Source organism: Prionailurus viverrinus, chromosome C1, assembly GCF_022837055.1.
Source record: "Prionailurus viverrinus isolate Anna chromosome C1, UM_Priviv_1.0, whole genome shotgun sequence".
In the NCBI taxonomy this organism is placed as follows: Eukaryota; Metazoa; Chordata; class Mammalia; order Carnivora; family Felidae; genus Prionailurus; species Prionailurus viverrinus.
This window is the reverse complement of record NC_062568.1, coordinates 188,088,941-188,112,955: the sequence shown is the minus strand read 5'-3', so window position 1 is coordinate 188,112,955 and position 24,015 is coordinate 188,088,941. Positions and strand designations below refer to the sequence as shown.

Below are 24,015 nucleotides of genomic sequence, written 5' to 3'. Positions count from 1 at the left end.
CAACATGTGAGTTATATACCATGTTAATCAGGTGACTACCCACTTAAAAATTAGAATATCATCAGTATTGTTGCATCCACAAATATGCTCCTCCCATATCCCATCTCCTTCCTTCCCTCAAAGAGAATAACCTTTTTCCTGAACTGTGTTTGCCATTCCTTTGCATCTTAAGAGACAGCAACTCTGGTTTTTGGAAGGCCGCTCTGGAGCCTCACTGCCTAGGTCACTGTTATTGTGACAGGCAGATTCTGTGGTGTCACCAGTGTCACCAGTGTCACTGGTGTCACCAGTGATTCTGGCCAGCTGGTATCTATGCCTTGTGTAATCTCCTTCCCTTGAGTGAGAACTGGATGTAAAGACTCGATTCTCTTCTGAAGGTAATGTACTGATGGGATATCACTTCCAAGATTGGATTGCAGAAAGATTCTAGCAGCTGTCTTGCTCACTCTTTCTTTTTCTCTTGAGCTCCCTCATAGAAGCCAAGAGCCATGTTTTAAGCTGTCCTCATGGAAAGGTCTACATGGCAAGAAACTGAGAGAGAACTTCAGTCCAACAAGCCCAAGGACCTGAATCCTGCCAACAGGCCCATGAATGTGCTTGGAAATGGATCCTCCTCTAACTGAGCCTTGAGATAAGTTTCAGTTCTGGCAGACACCTTGACTGTAGCCTTATGAAAAACCCTGAGCCAGAGGACCTAGCCAAGTCACACCTAGATTTCTGACCCACAGAACATGTGAGATAAATTTTATTGCTTTAAGCTGCTCAATTCAGGAATCATTTGGAATGCAACAATAAGCAAATGATATGGGCACCATATTAGCTGTGTGGTCTTGGGCTAATAACTTCTGTGCCTCAGTTTCACAGCTATGAAATAGGGATAATAATAATGATATATCCTGTGATATCTGGAGAGGATAATAGAAGTTAATGCATAAAAGGATTAAAATAGTAAGTGCTCAGTAAATGTTAGCTATCTCTTTTTGTCACATGATGTATGTATAGATTCTTCATCAAATATGTGTCCAAGACCCAATTTTTCCTCACTGAAGCACAATTACACACTGCTGATGCTGGAATACTAGAAAAGGAGCTATGAGTCTGAATGAGGTATGGCTGTTTATAGGAAGTCTTTTTTTTTTTTTTTTTTTTTTTTTTTTGGAGGTAGGGAGCTTTAGAACTGGCTTTAGAAACCAATCCCTCACTGACTCACTGACAAGATGCAACTTATCGGAGTTTGTCTAAACTGACTATATTTAATGTTCAGAGGGCTCCTGTGTCAAGAACTTGGTGAGTCTGCTAAGACATTTATGTTGCAGAGAGGGAGTCCATATTCCTGTTCAACCTCTTGTTTTCCTGACTGACAAACACAGGTCATTGTAACTTCTGGGCTAGATCAACCATTCTTCTGGGGGCATTTCTAGGTCATCTCAGAACAGAGATGACAAAAGCAATACACAGGGATCTGAGTGCAGACATGCAGAAGTTGGACAAGATATAGAGATGTGTATTTCCAAAACTTAATGATTTACTTATTCTTCAGTCATTGATTTGTCCCTACTGATTTATGCCAGGCACTGTGCTAGTCCATTGGGTTCAATACCAAATTTAGGGGCATTGGTTAGGATTTGGGGATTCATACAGATCACTTAAGTGTAGGGGTCTAGAGTCCTATCTACTTGGGTTAACTATTCTTTCTTTCCCCAAGATTGGGTTCCATTACTCCATTTTCCTGTATTTCTGCCTCTGTTAAGCTGGGATTCCTGGAAACCCTCTCTCTCTTAGAATGGTGTTTCTAGGCTAGCTTGATGGTATGAGTCACATGGGTGCTTACAAAGTGCAGATCCCCAGGTCTCATTCGAGACCTTTTGAATCCATGTCTCCTAGGGAAGAGTCTGAAATCTACTTAAATAAGCACCTCCAGGTAATTTTTATCATCAGTGAAATTTGGGAAACATTGTCTAAGAAAAGTTTACTTTCATCTTTCTGGGCTAGTGAATAACTGCCTGTGGCAGACATCACTAATTGATCACAGAGATTCTTTCATACTGAACCTGGCTAAGGCCTCAGAACCCTTAACAAACACTTGAGGCAGCTGCTATTCATCAGGTAGAATTACACTGGAGATGAAATGTAATTGCCAGCCCTGCCCTAGTTTATATGTATTCATGTGCTGTTGACATTTTCTTGATCTGTTGATGATAGAAATGCAAGAAGTGCAGGTGCAGAGACTAGGGAAGAACCCAGCTCCATCTGAGACTTTGTGCTCATGACTGGTTGACACCTCCACAGATACATGTCTTCAGAGAGAGGTCAAAGGTCCTTACCATGGGCATTTTCCTCCTGTTTCTCCAGATAATAGGCCCACCTGGCCATAGGGTATGGTAGACAAATGGTGCTGTGAGTATATCTACTTGCTGTCCTGAGAGGAAAGTAGGAAAATGTGAGGTGGGGGAAGGTTTTGTAGGCTTTTAAAAACTTTTGTAAGTCTTGATCAAAATAGAGCCCTTTGAATGGAGCTTAGCTGCCTGTGATGGTGCAGGTCCATACAACTTCTCTGATTTCTGGGAATCACAGTGTCTCTATTGATCATGGAACTAGGCCAGACCAGGACCAGGTAACAGAATAAGAGCTTCTGCCCTCAAAAGACACTGAGGTTAGTGGAGGGGACAAATAAGCAGGAAATTATAATGTTGCAGAATGGGATGCCCATTAGGAACCACAGGGAACCATGAGGGCAGAAAGCACAGAGAGACTAACTCTGTCCTTGAGTGGGGAGCAGGGGAAGACAAAAGAAGTGTGGATACAAAAGAAGTGATTCTAACAGACTCTATTAGAGAAGTAGGAGTTTTCCCCACAGGGTAGCTGGGGAGTGAGAAATGTGTTCCAGCAAAACATCTGCACAGAGGCCTATAACCACTCATTTCTGGGAGTCAGTAGAAAGAAGCAACATGGCTGCAGGGCCATGTGTACTTGGCTAGGGGAAAGAGTGGGGAGAGCAGGGTATGGCTACCCATGGGGCTGGAAAAAGTAGCTGACCTATCCAAGAGAAAAGACTTTATGGTAATGCCATTTATGGCTTCCTACTTGAACACCTGCAACCTATCAAGTCATTCTAGAGGAACGTGCCAGTGCATAAATCTACACACATGGAGCCTCCATTGAGCCTTTGTTGCCTCCCTCTTAAATATGAATGGCAACAAAATTCACCATGTGTTTGAGGAACCACTCTATTGTGGGAGGAAAGACTAACATAAGCAAACAGGAAAAAATATCACAGGAAATAGCAACAATAGAGAAAGGGGGAAAATAACAATCCTATTAACTGATATTCTCAGAGATATGGGGGGGAAATATTGTTTCCTTAAACAAGAATATATAATTATTTAAAGAAGAAATAATAAAAAGGGGATCTTAAAATTTTTAAATGTAACATAAATAAATAATTCAATGAAATGATTGTAAGAATAAATTAAGAGAACCTCCAAAGACAAGCACAGAACTCCAAACAATGGAAAATTGGAGAAAATGTAAGAAGTGATAACGTCTTGGAATGCAATCTGGTGCAGCCACTCTAGAAAACAGTGTGGCAGTTCCTCAAAAAACTAAAAATAATACTGCCCTACGACCCAGCAATTGCACTACTAGGCATTTATCCACGGGATACATGTGTGCTGTTTTGAAGGGACACATGCACCCCCATGTTTATAGCAGCACTATCAACAATAGCCAAAGTATGGAAAGAGCCCAAATGTCCATTGATGGATGAATGGATAAAGAAAATGTGGTATATACATACAATGGAGTATTACTCGGCAATCAAAAAGAATGAAATCTTGCCATTTGCAACTATGTGGATGGAACTGGAGGGTATTATGCTAAGTGAAATTAGTCAGTCAGAGAAAGACTAAAATCATATGACTTCACTCATATGATGACTTTAAGAGACAGAACAGATGAACATAAGGGAAGGGAAACAAAAATCATATAAAAACAGGGAGGGGGACAAAACAGAAGAGACTCATAAATATGGAGAACAAACAGAGTTATTGGAGAGGTTGTGGGAGGGGGATGGGCTAAATGGGTAAGGGGCACTAAGGAATCTACTCCTGAAATCATTGTTTCACTATATGCTAACTAATTTGGATGTAAATTTTAAAAAATAAAAAAATTAAATTAAAGAATTAATTAATTAATTAATTAAAAAGAAAAAAAAAAGAAAACAATTATAGAACCTGAAAAAAAAAGTGATAATGCCTAGGAGGAGAGCCAATATCTGAATAGCAGAAGTTACAGAAAGAGAGAAACCAAGAGGGGAAGCTATTGAAGCAATAAATCCAGACATGAGTTTCCAGATCAAAAGGGCCACCAAGTTCCAGAACAAAGAATGAAAAACATCCCTCACTCACTGATATTCAACCAATCAGGAGGAAGAACAACATAAGTCTTCCCAACATCAGCACAGCAGGCTAGAAACAATGGTGAGATATGTTCAAAATCCTGAGGGGCAGGGAGATGGATGATTTCATTCTACACGTTTATATTCAGCCCAACGATTGATCAAGTATGAGGATAGAATAGAAAATCATCTCACACATACAAGATCTCAAGAATATTGTTTCCCCTATGAACCCTTACTCAGAAAGCTACTGAAGGATGCTCTCCACAGAGACAAGGGAGTAAATCAAGAAAGATGAAGCCCAGGATCCAGAATTTAATACAGGAGAAAGCCAAAGAAATTCCCAATTCGATGATGAAGGGAAGTTCCAGGATGAAAGATGAATAGCAGAACAAGTTGGAGTGGGTAGACCAAGAAAAGAATTAAACCAATATGTAATTTTATATATGTCAACATATTTAAGAGAAAATCATAATTCTGCCAGAGAGCTCAAGGATGAAGTCCTGATAGATACACAGAAAACAAAGTAAATGACAATTCAGGGCAATTACAACCCAAGAGAACCAACAAAGTTGTATGAGAAAGAAAATATAATCATGGTACACTGTGTATCTCAGGCTGAGAATAATATCATAATAACATAAATACTGAATACTAATATTACACAAAAAATGATGATATAATCATTTTGGGAGGATGGAAGGAAATGTGTTTGTGGGAGATAAGAGAGCTAAATCGTCTTACATAAAAAGAAGTTAATAAATGATAAATATTTTTAAAAAACAGTAAACATGCTATTTAGAATTATGGAGTTAATACTGAAAGAAAACAGCTAAAAGAGTTGCCCGGGAGAGAAAGAATCTGGAGAAAGAAAGAGTTCTTCCTTCACTCCAAAGCCTTACATAGATATCTATTCTTTTTTTTTTTTTTTTTTTTAATTTTTTTTTTTTTCAACGTTTATTTATTTTTGGGACAGAGAGAGACAGAGCATGAACGGGGGAGGGGCAGAGAGAGAGGGAGACACAGAATCGGAAACAGGCTCCAGGCTCTGAGCCATCAGCCCAGAGCCTGACGCGGGGCTCGAACTCACGGACCGTGAGATCGTGACCTGGCTGAAGTCGGACGCTTAACCGACTGCGCCACCCAGGCGCCCCATATAGATATCTATTCTTTTAAATTAAGTTCATGAAATTTAGATATGGACACCATGTTAGATGACAGCATTGAATGAAAATGGCATCTCTTAGTCATAATAATGGTATTATGTTTATATAGGAGAACACCTTTAGTTCTCAGAAGATCCATGACAGAGTATTTAGAGATAAAGCAGTACAATGTCTGCTTTTAAATCCTTCAAAAAGGGGGGCGCCTGGGTGGCGCAGTCGGTTAAGCGTCCGACTTCAGCCAGGTCACGATCTCGCGGTCCGTGAGTTCGAGCCCCGCGTCGGGCTCTGGGCTGACGGCTCAGAGCCTGGAGCCTGTTTCCGATTCTGTGTCTCCCTCTCTGTCTGCCCCTCCCCCGTTCATGCTCTGTCTCTCTCTGTCCCAAAAATAAATAAACGTTGAAAAAAAAAAAAATTAAAAAAAAAAAATCCTTCAAAAAGAAAATAAGATGATAGATTGATAAGAAAATAAAGAAATATGTGGGAGTCTGGGTGGCTCAGTTGGTTGAGATGCCAACTCCTGATTTCCGCTCAGATCATGATCTCACTGTCATGGGATCGAGACCCATGTCGGGCTCCATGCTGAGAGTGGAGCCTGCTTAAGATTCTTTCTCTTTCCCTCTGCCCCTCTCTCCCACTTTCTCTCTCTCTCTCTCTCTCTCTCTCTCCAAAATAAATTTGAAAAAAAAAGAAATGTGACAAAATGTAATTAGTGAATCTAGATAAAAGATATATAGATGTTCATTGTACTTTTCTTTCAACGTTTATGTCATTTTAAAAAACTATCTCGAAATAAAATGTTTAGGGGAAAACTAGGTATCTGTGTTATTCTGATGAAAATTAAAAATTAAAAAAAAACCCAGGCCCAATGCCTGATATATATAGGCATGGTAGCTATCATTACTATCCTATCATCATCATCATTTCTCACCAAGTGATTCAATTTAGTAGGTAAGATAGAGATTGACCACTGATCATTATACCTAATAATTATAAGAAAAAAAAAATTACACGAAGACAATTTTCACTCAACTGTCCTATCCACCCAGCTTCCAGGGCCTAGGGCCTGAGTGTAGCCCTGAAAACATAATCAGACATGCTCCTCCTTCATTTATAATGCTCATGGGCACAGCTAGGGGATAGTACTGGTCACATCTCATTTGCAATGGTACAGAGAATGGCCAGTGGCCTGGTTAAAGAAATATAAAGGAAGCAGAATCACAAATCCTGAAAGGAGAAGTAGTTCAAGGTGCCTGTTAGGTGTGTAACTTGGAGGATTTGAGTGAGTGATGGGGGTGTTGTCTAGACCACGTGTGGCCCCCTTGACCTTTACAGCACATTGCACCAGAATTTTGTAGGGGTCTCCACTGACTTCCCGCCCCCAAAGGCCATCCCAAGGCCTGGAACCTGTTGTTTTATAACTATTCATTCCTAAATGTGCTACATTCACATCTGGTCCTGCTTCATGTTACCATTTTCTATCCATCTAAGAAGAGTTGATGGTCGTGCCAGAGCCTAACCTACCAACTTCATGACTTAGCTCCTAATAATCTCCATAGGACTGCAGATTTAGAAGTATCTGTGTACCTCCCTGACCTGGGACGCTCACAGATGCTTCAAGAAACTCCTACAGAGGTGATCTCAGAGGAACTCATCTTCATACGTCTCTGAAGTATCAGGTCATTTCTCTTTTTTAAGTTTATTTATTTATTTTGGAGAGAGAGAGTGTGTGAGTTGGGGAGGGCAGAGAGAGAAAGAGAGAGAGAGAGAATCCTAATCAGGCTCCACACTGTCAGCACAGAGCCCGATGCAGGACTCAAACCCACAAACCATGAGATCATGACCTGAGCCAAAGTCTGATGCCCAACCAACTGAGCCATCCAGGTGCCCCAGTACCAGGTCATTTCTCATCAGTGTTTTCTGCCTCTAGGCTGAGTCCTTAGCTTTAGAGTAACATATCAGTGTGTGTATGTGTGTGTGTGTGTGTGTGTGTGTGTGTGTACACAGATATACATGCAGGTGTATATACAGTCAACTCTCATTACACGTGATTCCATGTTTGTGATTTCACCTGCTTGATAAAATTTATCTGTGACCCCGAAATCAATATTCTCTCAGTCATTGTGGGTAAGCCCAGAGCAGCAAAAACTTTGAGTGACCTGATGTACACATTCCCGGCTGAAGTGGAACCAGACCATGTTCTGCCGTTTTATTTCAGCTCTCATACTGTAAACAAGTGTCCTTTTCACAGTATGTTTAGTTCCACTCTTTTTTTTTTTTTGCATCTGTGTGCTTTTTGTTGGTGATTTTGCTGTTTAAACTGGCCCTTGAGGGTAGCACTGAAGAGCTGTCTAGTTCCTAAGCACAGGGAGGCTGGGATGAGCCTTAGGGAGAAAACATGTGTGGTAGATGAGCTTCATTCCTATGAGTTATGGTGCATTGGCCATGAGTTCAACATTAGTGAATCACCAAATACATTAGATACGGTGTCTTTAAGCAGAAACATGCATAAAACAAGTTTATACATTGATCAGTTGACAGAAATGTTGTGACCTGAGGCTCATAGGGAATTAACCCTGCATTTGCCCTAAAAGCAGTGATTCAGTATTCACTAATTCATAACTGGTGGCTACTCTGTAGGACACAACGACCATAAATAAAGAGAATCAACTGTATATGTGTGTTTGTGTGCATCTCTTTATGTAAGTTTCTATCTTTCCAATGGCTTTTTGAAAAAGCAATAGTGACAGTTCCTCCTTTGTTGATTTATGTTTTCAAAACAACCATCAAAAATGGACTTCCCCCAACGCAACAAAGTAAAATCTTAGGGTGTGGCTGAAAAGGGGTAGGAATGATGTAGAACAAGGGTGGAGTACTCACCCGGCTGACTGACTGAGACAGAGTCATTTGGGCCTCCTCAGCTCTGAGCTGCACCTCTGAAAAACCAAAGCTCATGGGGCGCCTGGGTGGCGCAGTCGGTTGAGCGTCCGACTTCAGCCAGGTCACGATCTCGCGGTCCGTGAGTTCGAGCCCCGCGTCGGGCTCTGGGCTGATGGCTCAGAGCCTGGAGCCTGTTTCCGATTCTGTGTCTCCCTCTCTCTCTGCCCCTCCCCGGTTCATGCTCTGTCTCTCTCTGTCCCAAAAATAAATAAACGTTGAAAAAAAAAAAATTTTAAAAATTTAAAAAAATTAAAAAAAAAAAAAACCAAAGCTCCAGTTCACAGTCATGGCACCCTACTGGAGTCTTTCATTCTGGCCCCTGAAGTGACCCAGCTCTGGAGGCGGGGGCCCTACAGACTGAGGGTGAAGATGGCTTCCCATGAGAAGAAAGGATGAAGGTGAGAGCCCTCCCAGCCCTTCTGGCCTCAGCCATGGAGGTCTCACAGAATGTACAAATAAACAAATAACTCTGGAGACTTCATCTCAAGCCCTGATCACCACTGCTAAGTATGATTATTTGTACTATACCTGGTACATAGTAGACAGTCAACAATTATGAACAAATAGTCATCTTAACGTAAATAGTCATTCTTTCCCCCCTTGAAAATATGATTCTGAAAGATCTGGCCCATTTCTAATGATGGTTTTATTATTCTTAAGGACATTTTCTTTTCTTCGCATCAGAGAAACACATCTTCAGTTCTGCAAGAAACGTGATTTGATTCAGTGACCTTGATTTATTGAAATTGCTTGAGGAGAATATCAGTGCCATAAACAGCAGCATGTGCAGCGAGCAGCTGAGATGGGGTCCTGTCTCAATTGGCTCACTCTGGCACCCCTATTCTCACAGCTGGCACCCCAAGTGACACAGTTAGCTGGCACCCCAGTCAACACAGCTAGAACTGAGTTTACACAGCTGGCTGTTAATCTAGTTCCCACAGCTGGCCCAGTCTTCACACCTGGCGGGCACCCCAATGCACACAGCTGGCACTCAGGTCCATACAACTGGCTGGCACTTCAATCCTCACAGCTGACTGGTAATATGGTCCACACAGCTGGCACCCCAGCCCACGCAGATGGTGACCCAGTCCACACAGCTGGCTAGAGGCCAGGTCCTCACAGCTGGCACCCACTCTACACAACTGGTATCCCCAGAATGGCTGTTACACCAGCTGGGAAGCTTTGCTCCTTGTTCCTTGCTCTTTATCATGGAGTCCATAACAGCTTCTGAACACACCTCAAATGACAATTCTGTTCTCACTAAACAAGACAAGCTTCAATTAGACTGGAAGGGAGTTGGGTAAGATACCTAGTAGACATGTCTAGCCTGAAGAGTTTAAGATACAACCACAAGGAATCTCTTTCTTTGAAGATTCCCATAAAGGAAAAACACAGGTTTCCCAGATGAAAGTTCTACTCAGGGGCTCCTTGGAACCCCTTTGACCTGGGTTGGGAAGGCTGTGGGTCCCTTCAAGGTGTCAGTGATAATCCAGGCACAGCAAAGTCAAAAGCATGGTCCAGGCGTATATCAAAAACAAGAGCCCTGTGAAGTCAGGCTCTGACCCTCATGAAGATAGAGTGACAATGGTGTGGGGACTCCACATTGTCCAAAAACCCACTAGGCAAGCCTAGCAAAGATGAATACTGGAGTCAAATTGCAGGTTGAGAGGAGCATCACGGGAATCCAGGATGCTGGACCAGACAATGCACAATGGGTTCAGCAGAATGTCAGAAACAGTGTTCTTCTGGGATGGAACATACTTTGAAGGGCACACATGCACCCATACCTAACTCTGTGGTCGTAAGTTGGTCTCTGATTACTTTGAAAGAGACACTTAGATGCAGCATCTATTGGAAACAGTTGGGGAGAGAGATCTAGCAAGTGTACTCCTAAACCCAAGCCAGGGATGTCCCTAAGAGAATTTCCAGGGAGGACAGCTCACTTGAGCTCATGGGTTTTGGTAATTTATGGCCCAGTGGCACTGCCACTCATTATCTGTGCTACCTTGGGCATCCATCTTCCCCTCTATCAACCTTAGTTTATTCATCTTGAAAATTGAGATGATGATGCTTCTCTCAAAGAAGCTCCTTCTACTGTTGCCTCAGCCTGAGATACCCCAATTTCAATTCTCTCTCTCAGGCATCTGAAAGTGAGATGGAGAGCCCGCATGAGTGGCTGTGGATATTCTCCACTTGGTCCTCCAGATCCACTCTCCATCCTTCTCTGCCCTGTTCTGTGTCCTGGGAGGCTGACCTCTGTCTGCAGATCTCATCAACTGGCTTCCCCAATCTCCTGTATTCCAATCCTATTTGACCAACATGAGGCACCAGCAGGAGATTGAAGAGGAGGGAAGAAACAGGTAGGGGGATCTGTTCCCACAGCTCCCATTCTTTCAGGCTATAGTTTGGCAGTGGCTGAATTTCTCCACCTGAGACCATGATTCTTGTCAGGCAGCCCTTCTCCCATTGCTACAGCCCTTTCCAGGTTCAGTAACACCACTCCCTCCCCTTAATCCTTCTCATCTACCAGCAGAAATGGTTTCCTACATTGTCATGTGCTTCAACGTCCCTTGTTGGTTTACCTTGAACTTTGCCCTAGTAAATGATACCTTCCTTAAACGTTCTTTGACACCCCTTTTGAGCACATCATCTGTGTCTTGAGGGACCCCTGACAATATAGGCAGCCAATCCAGAAAGGCCCAAGGTTGTAATGACTTGAGCTGACAACTTGGGGGCTGTTAGAATGGTCCTTGCAAAAGTGAGACCATGTGACTGTAGAGAGCACCAAAGGGACACAGCCTGATGATTTCCCAAGACCCACAGGGCCTACGTTGCATCCCACACAAGAACGCATGAGTTTTATTGGCTGAGCTCACTTGAGTGGGCTTCTGATTCTTGTGCTCATTGACCTCTGATTGAAACACGGGCTTATCTTTATCCCCCTTCAGGAGAAATCCTACTGGTGAAAGGGTCTGTCAGTCCTTAGATACCAAGTGCTGGAGAGGCAGGTTCTGCTTCTGATCTCAAGCACACTGTTTCCTCAGTACCCAGCTTAGTACCTGGGCACTCAATATATCATATTTAATGAATAAAAACAAATCTCCAGACAAATGCATTTGTTGGTTGTACAGGCACAATATCATTAAAGAAAAGATGTTCCACTGAGAAGAATGGCTGGACGTTTTGCTAATTAGCTGAATACACACCAGAGTCACTTTTCTCTTCCATCCAATGATTTCCAACTACCTTTGATTTATCAATGTTCTAAGAAGCCTGATGCCCATGGCCAACCAGGAATTCCTTCCCAGCCTCAAAAGGGTACTAGAGGAGAAGGAGCTTGTTTCTGGGTACACAAAATCTGAGCATTTTGCTTTCTGGTTTCCAAATACAAAGAGAAAAAATAAAATGTGAGAGAAAGAAATTTTGGCTGTATGTAGAGAATAAATATTTCTAAAACTATAGCTTCTCAGACTTGGAAGGAATGCTCAAGGTTGGCATGTCTAATCTCCCACAACGGTAAAACAGCCTTCTGTAAAGGCTGGAGACCTCTCTTGGCCAGCTCAAAGTGGTTCTGTGCCTCCTCCAAGGTCTCTGTCTCCCACCAAAGGCCTGGCAGTCCAAAGGAGGCAGGCAGATGTGTGCAGCTGCTGACACCATGGTGGTAGTGTCCTCACTCTGGGCTCCACAGGACACAGGCAGCACATAGAAGTGCCAGGGACAGGGGTTGGGGTGGACAGTTATGGTCAAGCTCTTCCAATGGCCCCGTGAGCATGGGATCTCCAGGCCAGGGGCTTTGGCCATGCAGACCCAGTCATGGATGTCTGCCCACAGCAGGGTCCTCCTTACAGAATCCAAGGGCTCACCAAACATTGCCACATCTGTTCTCTTGGCTTACAGTAGGTGGGTACCACCTCTGGAAACTGGGCTGGTGTTGCTGCTGCCAAGAACACATCATCACCAGCACGTCCACCCAGACTAAGCCTGCAGGCCAGGCCCATCACACGGGAGGCCATTACTGCTGAGAACTGCTCTCTCAGAAGTGTGTGCTGTATTACATTACCTCCATTTTACAGATAAGGAAACTGAGGCCCCAAAGGGGTTAATTCACCTGTCCATGGCTAGGAAGAGGGGGAACAAAGATGTGAATCAAAGTTGGCTCAGAAGCACATGATCTTCCAGGAGTGACAGGTGTTTTAACAGAGAATGAGGGAGGAAGGGGGGATGGAGAGACCAAATCTGCCTGGAGGACAGGAGAGACTTTGAGGAAAACGTGGGCTGAGACTTTAGGTTTAGGCAGAGGTTCTCCTGGTGTCAGGGACACAGCATTCCAGTCAGGGGCACAAGAGACACAGGACATCCAGCTGGGCCAGAGAAACTGCAGTCACTCAATAAATGCTAGCCCCCACAATGGCAGCACCCATTCTGCATGGGACCCTGTGCCAGGCACTCTAAATTCATTGAGCAAGTGTTTATCAAGTACATTCTAGTGCCACACTCTGTTCTAGGAGTTGGGCATATAGCCTTCAACAAGACAGATGAAATTCCCTGCCCTGAAAGAGCTTACACTCTGGTGAAAAAGGCAAATAATAATTTAATCTGCAGTATGTTAGGTGAAAAAAGCTCTGCAGCAAAATAAAGCAAGGAAAGGAAATTAAGCAGGGAGTTCTGGAAGAATAAGATGTCCAGGGAAGTCTTCATAAGAAGGATATTTGAAGGAATGAGAGAGAGTGAGCCATTTGGATATGCGCATTCGAGGCAAAGGAAGCAGCATGTGCATTGACCCTGAGGCAGAGACATTCTGGGTGTTTGGGGAGCATCTAAGAGCCAGTTGAGGGAGTGGAAGAAAGTAATGGCATTGAATGGACTCTAGTCACCTTATTGGGGACCTTTCTCAGTCTATTCATCTGTATAAGAAGGGGTGCACCCTCCCCAGGCACCCAGTGACCAGAACACTCCTTGCCTATGGTTTCCACTGCCCGCTCCCCAAGGGTCTATGTCTTGTTCTGTCTCAGTAAAGGGGATCTTAAGAAAAAGTCAAGGGAAGCTGGCTGGGAAGCCAGAGCAGTGCAGCACAGGGAAAGGGCAGGACAGAGAAGTGAGGGGGTAGAGTGTGATTTGGGGAGATTGGGGCATCAGACAATCCCGTGTTGTCTGGACAGGACCCACAGGCCAGGAGAAAGAAGTGAAAAAGAGTAGGAAGGAGGCCTAGCCAGCTTCTCAGTCCCCAAGGTGCCATCTCAGCCAGAGCAGAAGTCCTACTGGGAAAGCCAGTATCAGGAGGGGTTTATCCATGTAAAGTGAACACTCTTCCCCTCCTTGGGCCAAGACAGAAGATGGGAGCACAGACCCAAGAGAGTCTTTCAGAAACTCCAACTGAGCCCCCAAAACTCTGATTACACCTGCCTTTGTTCTACCCATGTCTATCCCGGGTCCCTCCCTGGCCTGTTCCCAAGCCACCAGGCCCCTCTCCCACCACCAGTGTGGGGCCTGGTTCACTAGACACAGCCCCACAGCCAGCCCTGGGATTGAAGAACAGACTGTCATTTCCAGCACCCTGACCCTGTGGCTCTTAGAAGTGGCCCCAAGGGATGGAGCATTTCTAGAAGGGGAGGATGTCCCAACAAAGTGTGGGGTGGCGCGGTTTGAGTTATGCCCCCCTGTTTCCCCTCACTCCCCTTAGTCTCCTAACAGAGAAACTAAGAGACCCATGTCCTGCACAGAGAGGGGAGACATCTGGAGAAACAGGAAAGACAGACCAGAAAGGTGGAAAACTAGCATGATAGATAGAATAAGAAAAAGCAAAGTGGGGACAGAAACCAAGGCAGGGGGTAGGAGGGACCCTGAGACAGAGAGACGGAGCAGAAAATTGGTCCAGAGAGAGTGAGTGATGCAGAGATGGGGGAGATGGAAAATACAGAGACAGATATAGGGACAGACAAACAGAAGGAAGGACGGAAGAAAAGCGGTAAGAAAGCAGTGAAACAGGGACAAGGACAGAGAGATGAAGAGGACAGACAAATTCAGCAGGAGAACCAATGACAGCTGTCCCTGCCATGGGGACACTTCATCTTTCTGTAGGGGCCACAGAAGACATAGGAGAAGTTTTCCCCACCCAGGGCTGCCAGCAGGTCCTCCAGGAGAAAAATTCTCACCTAAAACTGGGGGGCTTTGGGCCTCCCCCCAAATCCAGGTAGATCCCATCACCTGCCTCTCCCAAACCTTGCCCCAAGCACTCACACAGGCTCTGGGCTCACCACGTAGTGGGGCAGGGCAGTGGGGGCAGTCCACCCTGGCACGGTCGACATGGGCACGTGCTATCTGTATGGAATCTCCAAGCAGTAATGATGCCAACAAAAAGTCTGTCTCTTTTTGTTGCCATCAGGTATTGACAATCCTAAACATTGAATTAATAAAATACCCTTCCCCCCAAAATTCTTGGTTGGTAAAAATGCTAATAATGGTTGTGGCTACTGTTGAGTTTAATATATATGATTAATATACATACTATATATTCAAATTAGCTATTTTTTAATGTTAATTTTTGAGAGACAGAGAGAGAGACAGAGAGAGACAGCATGAGCAGGGGAGGGGCAGGGAGTGGGAGACACAGAATCAGAAGCAGGCTCCAGGCTCTGAGCTATTAGCACAGAGCCCGACATGGGGCTCGAACCCACGAGCCACAAGGCCATGACCTGAACCGAAGTTGGACACCTAACCAACTGAGCCACCCACGGGCCCCCAAATTAGCTCTTTTTTTATTGCTTATCCTTTAGTGAACATCGTATTCTTCATGGAAGTTAACCTTGAGTTCCTTTGATCACACAGGTGGCCCCCGCACTTAGGACCTCAGCTACATGTGTTCATTTCCAGAGTGTTCCAAGATTCTGGATCATTCAAGCTCACTTCAGGTGCACTTTATGTCTCCACCTCCCATGATACCATATAACCTTGTGTTTAGACAGAAGCTTCTAAATAAACAACCACAGCACAGTGAAGGTAAAGATACTTTGAAAAACAAAGAAATTGAGCTTGAGTTACTTCCATTCTGTCCTTCTATGCACCCACTTGGAATTTTTATTTGTGTATAAATTTTTAAAACAATGAAACAGAATGCAAACTGCAATGTGTACTATCTTTCGTTTGGAAAAGTGCAAATTTTAGCTGCACTGAACTATCTTGGTGAGTTTAGATACTATCTTTAACATCAAAAAACAGAAATTATAATGTTATCATTTATTATTGCAACAGACCAATAAGTAGATATAAGCTTTTCCCCTTTTTTCGAGACATACTTTAATGTAACTAAAAAGCATTAATCTATTAGTTTCTAAAACTTTTGTACTGTAATGTTTTATTTATTTTTACTTTTTACTGGCATGATGATATATATGAAGTTCAATACCAGACAACATTTTACTGAATTTCTTTTCTAGCCATTATTATTATTATTGGTCTTGTTTCATGATTAGTACTGAAAATAATTTTATTGAATAGTGGAGGAGACTGTTTAAAGATTGATCTACTCCAGATGTCAGAATGCACCATTGGCCCTGACCAAACTTCAGTGGATTGGACCGACCTCCCCTGCACACCCCACCTGCATCCTCTCCCCTTCCCAGGTGCCCCCTCCACTTCCACTCTGCTACAGGCCTCCTTCCCTTAAGCCCCCTGGGCTCCAGGGCAGAGGAGTGGGAGCTCAGGAGGAGGTCTCCACCTTGCTTACCTCGGTTACCATCTCAAATGGGAATGCCTTCTGGGGGCTTGGCATTCTGCCCCTCCTCCCTGTGGCCACACCTGATCTCAAGGTCACACCTCTACTTCCTCAACTGGCCCTGGCTCAGGGTCTTCCTCTCTGCTCTGCCTCAGCCAGTCCAACCTCAACATGCCCATGTGGGCTCAACAATTCCCGTGACTTTCCAGCAACCTGGCAATCAGAAATCTTGGGAAGGTCTGCCTTCCATGGGATGCATCTCAGTGAATGGTGCCCCCATTCACCCAGAAGCTCAAGACAAAACTCACATTCTCCCCCACATCTAATCCAGCAGCAAGGCCTGGTGGCTCTACTTTCAAATGCACCCCCAAAGCCAGCCCATCCATTCCATCTCCCCCAATGCCTCCCAGCCTGGTCACAACCCTCAATTCCTGCATTGCCTGGATTCCCTTCTTCCACTCTTGCCCCTTCCACTCTATTCTCTGTATGGCAATGAGGGTGACCTTTAAAAACATTTATCAGATGAGGTCACTCCCCTGCTTAAAACCCACCAATAGTTTCTCATTACACTTAGAATAATTTCCAAGGGGGCGCCTGGGTGGCTCAGTTAGTTAAGCATCTGACTCTTTATTTCAGGTCAAGTCATGATCTCACAGTTCAGGGGAACCATCAGCATGAAACCTGCTAAAGATTCTCTCTCTCCTCTCTCTCTGCCTCTCCCTGCTCACACACTCTCTCTGTCTCAAAATAAATAAATAAACCTTAAAAAAAGAATGTCTAAGTTCCAAACATTGACCAATAAGGGCCAACCTGACCTCTCTGCCTATTTTCTCTAGATTTCTACAGGTATCCCTGCTACTTGCTTTGTTTCTGCTACACTAGCCTTCTTGCTCTTCCTTAAGCATACCAAGCTTTTCCCACCTCGGGACCTTTGCACTCACTGTTTCCTCTTTCTGGAATGTTCTTCCCACAAATTTTGGTACGGTTGGCTTCATCTCATCTTGCAGGTCTTCATTCAAATGTTACCTGCATAAACCCTTTTCCTGACCACCCTGCCTAAAATGTACCCCATTCCCCCCTACTCTTTATCCCTCAACTTTGTTTTGTCACTTTTCATACTATCTGAACTATGGATTTTTTTTAAGCCTGTACAATTGTTTAATCTGACTCCTCCAGTTGAAAGCAAGGACTTTGTTTTATAGGCTAGGCCAACAGCCTATAAATAGTACCTGAAGCATAATAGAGGCTCAACAAAACTGTCCAATATCTTGAAATCTTAAGTTCCAACATCTCAGAAAGGCCATGGCCTTTGATTTTTCCAACTCTCTCCTACCCACTTCTGCCCTTACATGCACTCCTCCAAAGTTCCATTTTCAACCAACAGACTACAATTTGGTAGTTTCAAAAGTTAGAAACCTGGGACTCATCATTGACCTCTCCCCACTTCATACCCTCTACTTCCAAACCTATTTCCACATCTGCCAATTCTACCCCATCCACAACATTTGAATTGATTTGCTTCTCTCCATGTCCACGTTACTACCGGGGCCCAAGGCAGCACTATCTCCAGGCTGGAAACCAGTAGCCCCCTAACTGGTCTCCATCCCTCCACATTCCCTGTCCCAGCAATCTTTCTTTCCACTGATTCCAGGAAGAGCTTCTAAAGTGGAAATTTCATACAATGCTCCACTCTCAAATATTCAGTGACTTTCCATAGTTCACAGAATGGAGACAAAATTCTTGAATAAAGTCTACACTGCTCTACAATGGCCTGGACTTCAACAACCTGTCTCACTTTTTCTCCTGCCATCCTCCCTTTTACTCATTGAAGTCCAGCCACACTAGCCTCCCTTCCATTCCTAAATATATCTTGCTCGTTTTAATTTAATCATTTAATATGTATTTGTGGAGGCAAACCTATACACTAAACACAGGTGGATCTACAGTGGTAAACAAAGGAGACAAAATCTCTGCCCTCATGGAGCTTATGTTGTAGTAAGAGAAAATAGATCATGAACAAATCATCATATGTTACAAAAGTAGGACTAAACAGTGTTGTGAAAAAGCATTAAATAGGGAAAGGGGATAACCAATGTCCAGGGTTATCCTGAACATTGCTAGCCAGAATGCTAGGGAAGCCCTCTCTGAAGAAGTCATCTTTGAGCAAAGAGTGAACCATCCAGTAATCTGGAGAAAAGAGCTTTCTAGGCAGAGAGAAGAACACATGCAAAAACCAGAGGCAGAAAGGTGCTGAAGATGTGTATCTGAAGAACAACAAGAAACCTGAGGCATTTGCAAGAGTCTAGAACCCTTTTCCTATCCCAAACTTTTCCTATTTCAATTCCCAAATGCCCTTCAGATGTCCAATCAAAGTTCATTTCCTCAAGCTGTTTTTCTGACCCCAAGCCTAAACTGAATCCACTAACCTAAACATTCATTGTTCCTTGTTCTCTTCCTCAATAGCCTTAAGCACCATTTACCATGTACATGTGGTAAATTGTTTAATTAATGTCTGTCTACGAGATTACCCGGCTCTCACTTAACATCATGCTACCCTGTGCTTTGGTCGTTCTCCCCTGGCCACAGCAGAAGAGATGTTGCCATTTCTTGCTCTCTGATTGACCACTTTCTATCTCCTCCCTGCTGGTTAAAACATACTATTTTCAAACATGGTTCAATATAATTGATCTGACTATAACTCTCTTCACCGTAATCACATCATCCTGAGACTACTGCCTCATTCCCTTGATTGGACTTGGATGTTTTGTCATCACTCAGGGTAGGTCACTACCTTCTCAAGATGCTGATTTATTCTGTCAAATGTTGAGTCTTCCTACTTTCACTCTAGGAGATTCTTCTCAATTTAGTAGCCTCCTTATTTGCCCTTATTTGGAAATTACTTCCAGAACTCTGCTGGCCACCTTCCATGTTTTATCTTACCAGACCATTTTTTTGACCTGCCATATTTAAGTGGGTTGGAGAGTGGACACCTGATCAAAGGTCAGAATCACCTTAGATCCAGAAGCAGCCACTGCTTTCAAGCCTCATGGAGCCCAGCCCACTCTTCCTCCTGTCCTTAGATTGCCTTGAGAGTTTCCATCTCTCTATCTTCATTCTTAAAATCCATGAATAAGCCAGAAATTGTGTGACCAGGCTTTAAAAAAAACTGAATTAATTTAATCTCCTTTCTTGAGACTATGTACCAAGAAAAACAGTTTACAAATTAGTAACTAAGGGAAAATTTGAAAACAAAACAAAAACATTGGGTGGGACAATGGCAAACCAAGGCCAAATGGGATAGAAAATTATAGGGAAAAAGAGGAAGCAGACACTATGTGGAGGTAGCTGATACATATTAGTGGCAGAGCAGAAGGATTCTGATGCTAAAGGAAGAATCCAGAACTACCTTAGATCCAAAAGCAGTCATTGTATCCCACCCTTCTGGAGCCCAGCCCAGCTACTTCTGTTCTTAGATTATCTTGAGAGTTCCCATCTCTTCATGTCTTAAAATAACCACCTCTGCTTAAACCAACTGAAGGAAGTCCTTGTTCATGCACTCAACAATATTTATCAAACGTCTACCACATGCAAGATACCGTTTTAGGTATTAGGGATATAGCAATGAACAACCCAGTCAAGATTCCTGCTCTTGTGGTACTTGCATTTTAGTGAAGAAAGACATAGCAAAAACAAACAAATATGTAATACATTAGATGGCTCTTAAATGCTAGAAGGAAAAATAAAACTTGGTAAGCAAGGGGGTCAAGACAGTGAAAATGCTTCCACTTCTGGAACCATGCCCAATGAGATACACTGTGGGGATCTTCTACTTGAAAACAATTATATGTTGCACAACACATAGTTTTTGCCACATTACTGAGCTCTTGGGAGATGGAATAAATCTCCAAAAGGTGGAAGAAGAAAGCCATGAACTATAAGCAATAGTGAGGCATGGGGTTGCAGAAGAACAATCTAGGGACTGAGTCTTGAGCCAGTGGCACAGCACGGTAGGAGAGCTGAGCCTGAGACTTGGATTTAGCCAAGAATCTTGAAAGAGGCTAAAAAGATTTGTGGCTAATGGTAACCTCTGGTGCCCTGCACAAGTAAGTGTAAATCTTCTATGGAGGAAAATATCCTCAACTCATTGATTATTGGCTAAGATCTACCACATGTAAGCTCACATTCAAAGAACACCAAGCACACAAGGAAACAAAGCACTATGAGTAAAAACAGGAACAACAAACACCAGAGTTAACCCCTCTGGGCAACGAGAGAAGTGCCGACAGAATAGATGGTTCCTGAGCTGTCCTGTGCAAACCAGCAGGAAAATGGGACGGAAAATCAAAGGAGATGAGAAGGTCAAGGCTGGCTTCTAGCAACCACAAAGGGACTTGACTTAAGTAGAGGGCAATTGATATCCAAACCCCAAGGTTCCCAGACTTGACAGCCTGCGTGCTAACTGCTGAGCTCTTAACCAATTGTTGCTGACTTAGGTAGAGTGTGAACTCTGGGACTCGGCAAGCTCCCACTCTCCCACCTCACCTCTGCTGCTCGGGCCCCGAGAACTCCAGAGCTGCTGAAGTGGCTTGAAAATATAATGGAGTCAGGCTCTGCAGTTGAAATTAACAGCCAGCCCAGGCCCCACCCCTCCTTATCCTTTGTGATCCGGCCAGGGAAAACTCTGCTCGAAAGACCTGTGTAATTGATAAAGTGATGTCATGTGGGGAGACTGCTATCTGGGGAGAGGAATCATTTTATTATTTCATGGCTCTTACCAGCACCTCAGAGTGAAGGCAGAGGAGACCGGCTGTGAAGCAGCAAACACAATCTAAGCTACTCCCCGAAGGATTGACAAAGCAAAGGACCAGCCTCGAAATTTTCAGCAAATATTTGCAGTTGATAAAAACATCTGGCACTTGCTCTTACACAGACTGAGGAAAAGGGAAACAGAAGCAGGCCCAGGTTGAGCACCGTGTGTGCGCTGGGCGCTTGGTCATCACTACACTGCATATTCTGCACACGTTTTGTCACTTAATTCCGGCCACCATGCCCCAAACTCTATGCCAAGAGCAGCATTATCCTCATCCTGCAGATGTGACCCCTAAGTGAAGGGTTACCAGTAATAGGGGATGTAAACAATGCAGGTACTGGGCTAAGACACTGTGTAGTGTCGTTAATTCACACAGCAGTTCCATCAGTTAAGTGCTATGATCTGCATTTTACAGATGAGGAAACAGAGGCACAAAGAGGCTTGCCTGCAGTCACACAGGGACAGAACGTGACTCAAGGAGACTCAGGATAGTACAAAGATTCCATGGCTCCTAAAGAGCAGAGTTTGGATTTAAGTCCAGAGAGTTTGGGGGTGCCTGGGTGGCTCAGTTGGTTAAGAGTCCAACTTCGGCTCAGGTCAGGATCTCACAGTTTGTGAGTTCGAGCCCTGCATCAGGCTCTGTGCTGACAGCTCGGAGCCTGGAGCCTGCTTCAGATTCTGTGTCTTCCTCTCTCTGCCCCTCCCCTGCTTGCTCTCTCTCTCTCTCTCTCTCTCTCTCTCCCAAAAATAAACCCAGAGAGCTCTGGACTCTGAAACTCATGCCATTTCCCTGCATTGTGCCACTTCCTGCCATTTGTCCCTGCCCATCTGTGTTTTCCCACAACCTGACTCCCAAAAGGGCCAACACATGTGATGGCCAAGCATGTGGGCCAGTGCACATCAGAGATCTTGAGCCCAGCATCCAGCAGGCCTGAATTCCATCTCCTGTGCGGCTACAGGAGGGCAAGGGAGTCTGTGGCATCCCCAAGGAGCTGGAGAGAGCTCACTCTCCCAGGACCAGCAAGATGGTGCCCTGTGTCCCTATAGTTGCCCTCCTCTTAGCTCCTTTGTATCCCCAATCAGCACCCAGAACAACTCTCCAAGGCAAGAGAAGACTTTCTCAGGCTTCAGGAAATGACTTAGCAGAGCACACCTGACCTGTGGCCCTATTACTCATGGGAGAGGGGGTATCCCAGGTGTACTGCTTGCTTGTTGTTCTTGGATGAATGGCTTCATCTCCAAGGTTAGCTTCTTTTTCTTTAATGAGGAAAACAGTCCCTATCTCCTAGATGTTCAGGTGGGATTATAAGGCCAGCCCCGAGCTCTTTACCTGGAATGTAGAAGGCATTCACAAAGTCTGTTATCCACCTCTTCCTCTCCCCATTTGTCTCTAAAATTAGATTTGTTTTTCACATGCCTCAGAAGGCTGCTGTGAACATGACAGGACATAATCCAGTCTGGCAAGATGTATGCACTCGGTAAATGTTCATTAAAATCCAACACCCTACGATGATTGACTCCATGTTGTTACCATAGGGCCTCAGCCTGTGCACAGTGAGCTGGAGCCACTCAGAGGAGAGGCTGGCCCATTCTGTGCGGCCTGCCTCACCCAGGCCTGTGATCTTGGGTCCTGGCTGGACTTTGCTCTTTCATCACAGAGGCTCTAAAAGGGAAGGACTCACATGCACACTGAAGCCAGAGTGATCTTTCTAGAAAGCAAAGCTAAGCTTGCCCTTCCCCCAAGCTAAAAACTCTTGGTTGGCTCCCCATGGCCCTCAGCATCCAGTTCAAATCCTTGAACATATTTGACAAGGCTTTGTGAACTGATCTATGTCCATTCCTGCCTTGCCTCTGTCACTCTATCCCTCCTCTGAAACTTCAAATAGGTCCTCAAGGGCTGTGTTCTTCCCCTTCTCAGATACCCCCAGAGCATCCCAAGTGTCTCTGTTTGTGACACCCATCTCATGTACCAGGCCTGTTTTATGTCTGTCTACATCATAAAAACATAGACTCCAACCTGCTTGGCTCCAACAGGTTGTGATCTGTGCCTCCTTATTGATCACAACCTGTTGGCGCTCCTGGATGACTAAGTGTCCGACTCTGGATTTAAGCTCAGGTCACAGTCTCACGGTTCGTGAGATTGAGCCCTGCGCTGTCAGCACAGAGCCTGCCTGGAATTCTCTCTCTCCCTCTCTCTCTGCCCCTCCCTTGCTCTCTCTCTCTCTCTCTCAAAATAAATAAGTAAACATTTAAAAAGTTAAGAACATAGGCTGCATGAGAGCAGAAGAGTCGAGTCCATGCCTGCTGTGCCCGTTGTTATATTCCCAGTACCCAGCACATAGTACCAATTGAGCATATTACCTTTACAAGCAGAAAAACATGTTATTATTCCTTAGATGTTAGAAGTGAATGAGAAATGTCACTTTCTGTATGTACCATCTTGCTCAGTCCAGTCAGCCAATGCAGAATTCTGGGCCTTACTTCCGCAGACATAGCAATTCTGAACCCAGCCTGGTCTCATGACATGGGGAGGGCAGGGAGGCGGGGAGAGGAAAAGTGGGAGGGGTAAATACAGACTATGTTCCCAGAAGGCTTAGACAGCAGCTGTCTCCAGGGCCAGAGAGCACGTGGCACATATACATGCACATGAATTCACTTACATGCACCCAGGTAACTCCTTTCCTGCATGGGAGAGTGCATACGTCTCAATGTAACATCTCTACTACAAGGGTGCATCTCTGTGTGTGCACATTTATAGGAGCAGCTCAACTGTTTTAAATCCCTCTTCAACATTTCCATCCTTTCCCTAAAGACTCTTCTCCATGGGTCCACCAATTGGCTCTTTCTTCTCTCCACTAGCCCCATTAACATCCCTCTCCCCGACTGTTCGGGGTAATCAGATCTGTTCCCAGACTCACACGCCCCACTCAATCTCTTTGCTGAGCGAGACAAAAGTCCTGTGGTTAATCAGACCCACCCTCTTTAGAGGGCAGTT

The 24,015-nt window shown here is 44.4% G+C and overlaps 2 long non-coding RNA genes across 2 annotated transcripts; both read left to right on the top strand.

The window, feature by feature from the left end:
* Positions 1–288: 288 nt before the first annotated feature.
* Positions 289–964, top strand: LOC125171745 (uncharacterized). The gene is made up of 2 exons (XR_007154417.1): positions 289–377; positions 477–964. It is a non-coding gene; the product is annotated as an uncharacterized LOC125171745 (long non-coding RNA).
* Positions 965–8,767: 7,803 nt separating this feature from the next.
* LOC125173928 (uncharacterized) lies at positions 8,768–15,489 on the top strand. The gene is made up of 3 exons (XR_007155192.1): positions 8,768–8,897; positions 10,640–10,859; positions 15,325–15,489. It is a non-coding gene; the product is annotated as an uncharacterized LOC125173928 (long non-coding RNA).
* The last annotated feature ends 8,526 nt before the right edge of the window (positions 15,490–24,015 follow it).